Source organism: Pteropus medius, unplaced genomic scaffold (genome assembly GCF_902729225.1).
Source record: "Pteropus medius unplaced genomic scaffold, Ma_sr-lr_union100, whole genome shotgun sequence".
Taxonomy (NCBI): Eukaryota; Metazoa; Chordata; class Mammalia; order Chiroptera; family Pteropodidae; genus Pteropus; species Pteropus medius.
The window spans coordinates 28,905,444-28,909,612 of NW_024350319.1; the positions used below are offsets into that span (position 1 = coordinate 28,905,444).

Consider the following 4,169-nt stretch of genomic DNA (forward strand, 5'->3'; position numbering starts at 1 on the left):
AGGAAAATTTCACAATGAAAGCATGAAAGAATGGGCGATGTACACACATTCAGCATGTTCTTCCAATTTCACCAAACAATAAATCTTGTTACTTATCTGTGCTATTTGGTCTCATCTCTGATATTCTCATTTAATTAGTTGGGGTGTTACCAGATCATTGAGTATTTTTATAGCTCCCCGGGTGACTCTAATGTGCAGCCTATCTTGAGAACTTTCTCTCTGGGGAAGACTTCATAGAAAAAAGATTGACCGTAATCAAACTCTCAAGCTAGTTGCAGTTTTAGCTATTGTACTTGATTATCTGACTTATGATCAACCTAGATTGTGATTGTTCCTCTCAGTTGAGCACATCGGCATTTTTCTCAGAATTATCCTGCTTCCATATTCAAGAGGCTTCAACCAAAATAGCAATAATTCCTTTTTGGACTATCTTTGAACCTCTGATGGATAAAGTATATTCCACAAAAAAGTGCATAACCCCTCAAAAATTATTTTAATATATCAAATAAATTAACTCCAAGGGTCGCTAAATCCAAAGTTATACTTTTACTATTTCCCAATACAACTTATGTCTATTCATATCCATTATAACTCAGCAAAGTTACTGCTATAATATTAAAACATTTAAGATATGCCAATGATAAAACAACAGCTAAAATATGTTTTTTATTTGAATACAAATCCCTTCCATTATTTCACAGGAAAATATTTTTTAAAAAGTCCAAAGAAATTTTATGTTTAAAATCAAAATGTCTTATTCAAATGAAAGAATTTAAAGCCTAATGTATTTAAAATTCCCCCCAATTTCTTATCCCATTAATCACTGCCAGAAGAGGTCTTAATGCTTACAGCTATAGTATCAGTTTTCATCTGTTAGAAAAGCTATCAATTTCATAGCACCAATAAAGTTTAAATTACCTCAGCCAAAGTCTCTTATGTGCCTCACTAAAAAAAAAAATAAAAAATAAAAAATAAATTAAAGCATTAACAGGACACTATTATTATTTTCATAGCACTAGACTGTTACCGACAAATTTTAAAAACAAGCCAAACCACAATACCTAGACATTTTCTGGTAAAATTATGTTACAAGAATATACTTGGGGTTGTCATTAACCAATAATTCTCAATCCTGGCTGTATATTACAATGACCTGGTATACTCTTAAAGTTTCTGGTATCTCACCCAAGAATAATTAAGTCAGCATCTCTGAAGGAGGAATTTGTGCTGATGCATTTTTTAAAATTTATTTATTTAAATTAGTTTCAAGCATACATTATATTGGTTAGACATCTGCATAGTTCATAAAATGATCCCTCCAGTTGCTCCCTCCCTCCTCTGGCCCTCCACTTAGCTATTATATTAATGCTAACTGCATTCTCTCTACTGTGCTCCCCATCTCCATGACCAACTATCAACTACTAATTTGTACTTCTTTAACCCTTCGCCCCCTTCTCCCAGCCCCCAAAACCTCCCCTCTGTTCGTCACCAAATTATTCACTATATTTGTGAGTCTGTTTTTGATTAGTTGTTCTTTTTGTTCCTTAGATTCCTCATATAGTGAAATTGTATGGTATTTATCTTTCTCTGTCTGACTTATTTCACTCTGCAAAATAACCTCTAGGTCCATCCATGTCATTGCAAATGGTAGGATTTCATTTTTTTTAATGGCTGAGTAATATTCCATTGTATATCTGAACCATAACTTCTGTTGATGGGCATTTAGGTTGCTTCCATATCTTGGCTATTGTAAATTGTGCTGCCATGAATATTGGGGTGCATAGATCTTTAAGAATTATTGTTTTGGTTTTCTTTGGATAAATACCCAGAAGTGCAATTGCTGGGTCAAAAGGTATATCCATTTTTAATTTTTTGAGAAACCTCCAGACTGTTTTCCATAGTAGCTGTACCAATTTGCAATCCCACCAAAAATGTATGAGGGTTCCCTTTTCTCCGTATTCTCACCAACACTTGCTGTTTTTTGATTTATTGATGATAGCCATTCTGATAGGTATGAGGTGATATCTCAATGTGGTTTTAATTTGCATTTCTCTGATGGCTAGTGACCTTGAGCATCTTTTCATATGTCTATTAGCCATCTGTATTTCCTCTTTGGACAGGTATCTGTTCAGGTCTTCTGTCCACTTTTTAATTGAATTGTTTGGTTTTTGTTGTTGTTGCGATATATAAATTCTTTATATATTTTGAATATTAAATCCTTATCAGGTGTATCATTGGTGAATATCTTCTCCAAGTCAGTTGTCTTTTTGTTTTGTTGATGGTTTCCTTTGCTGCATGAAAACTTTTAGATTGATGTAGTCCCATTTGTTTATTTTTTCTTTTGTTTCCCTTGCCCAAGGAGGTATATCTGAAAAGAAATTCCTGTTAGTAATATCATACAGTTCACTGCCTATGTTTTCTTCTAGAATTTTTATGGTTTGGGGTTTTACATATAAGTCTTTAATCCATTTTGAGTCTATTTAAGTCTACCCAGGTTTTCTTTTCCTTTTTAAAAAACAGATTTTTTAAAGCAGTTTTTGGTTTACAGAACAATTGAACAGAAAGTACAAGGAGTTCCCATATACTCCCTCATTTTCCCTCAGTTTCCCTCAATATTAACATCTTGCATTAGTGTGGTATATTTGCTACATAAATTACCAATTTAATACACTATTATTAACTGAAGTCCATAGTTTACATTGGCAATCACTTTGTGTTATACATTCTATGGGTTTTGACAAATGTATGATGATGCATATCTACCACCACATACAGAATAATTTAACTGCCCCTCAAATCTCCTGTGTTTTATCAATTCATTCCTTCTTCCTTCTACCTGAACCCCTGGCAACTACTGATTTTTCTTACTCTCTACTTAGTTTTGCCTTTCCACATAAATTCCTTAGTTGGAACAATACAGTACATAGCCATTTCAAACTGACTTTCTTTCACTTAGCACTATGCATTCAAGGTTCCTCCATGTCTTTTCATGGGTTTAAGAGTTCTTTGTTTTATTGCTAAATAAAATTCCAATGTATAAATATGCCACTTTTTTTATCCATTCACCTACTGAAGAACATCTTGGCTTAGAGTATTTTAATGTCCTGCCAGAGTTAAAAATCACTTCCATACATCATAGCAGAAACTCAGTTGTATTTTGAAGGAAGGAGAAGAAATGAAGAAAACATTTATTTTAGCCATGGTAGGATGTCAGACACTCAATGCCAGCCTATATTTAAAATGTATGTTTAGTCTATGGCCATGCCACCCTGAACGTGCCTGATCTCATCTGATTTCGGAAACTAAGCAAGGTCGGGCCTGATTAGTACTTGGATGCTCCCACCTAGGAATACTAGGTGCTGTAGGTGTTAAATATATATGTGTGTGTGTGTGTGTAAGAAATATAATCGGGAGAAAATTCTCATTGAGGAGCTAATACTTTTTACTAAATAGTATTCTTTTGGGGGGGAATCTATTCATACTGTCTTCTCATACTGATATTTGAAATATTGTTGCCTTCTTACAAAGTCTAGAAATTCACACTGCTAGCAGCTCCAGTCACCATGCTGTTTTAATCCCTCCCCATCTGGCCTTTAAATTTAATTTAATCCTTCCTAATCTATTTATCTTTGGGACTCTGTGCTTTCACACTTTCTTGTAAGCAAGTTTGGTCATTGAATAAGGGGGCTTAGAAATTTTTGAAATCTGTGGCTTAGGAAAGATTTCCCTTAGTCTTCTCATTTGTTTCAAATGGAGAATCACCTTTGGCATATTTCTAAGAAAAACTACCCTTTTTTGTTTTGTTTTATTTGTTATTATTTTTGACTCCAGACACCCAGGGTAGACCAACTTCTACCATATGATTCTCAATAACTGTCCTACTCAACATTGGAAAGTCCCAGACCTCCTGTATCATTTCTTTTATTATTGTGATTTATTTTTGTTTTCAAATAGTTCTATTGCAATGTAATTCATATACTCTAAAAAAAAAAAAAAAACCTGTTCCCAATCTCCGTTCTCTTTTTTCCCACTCCAGCTGTGGGCAACCACTAATTTATATTCTGTCTCTATAAATTTTCTTATTTTGATCATATCATATAAGTGGAATTATCCTTTCAAAAGTCATTCATGTCATAGCCTGTATCAGTACCTATTTTTTTTTTAATTGC

General features: G+C 33.6%; 1 pseudogene; it reads left to right on the plus strand.

The window, feature by feature from the left end:
- The first annotated feature begins 3,251 nt into the window (after positions 1-3,251).
- On the plus strand, positions 3,252-3,368 carry LOC120583521 (uncharacterized; annotated as a pseudogene).
- Positions 3,369-4,169: the final 801 nt, after the last annotated feature.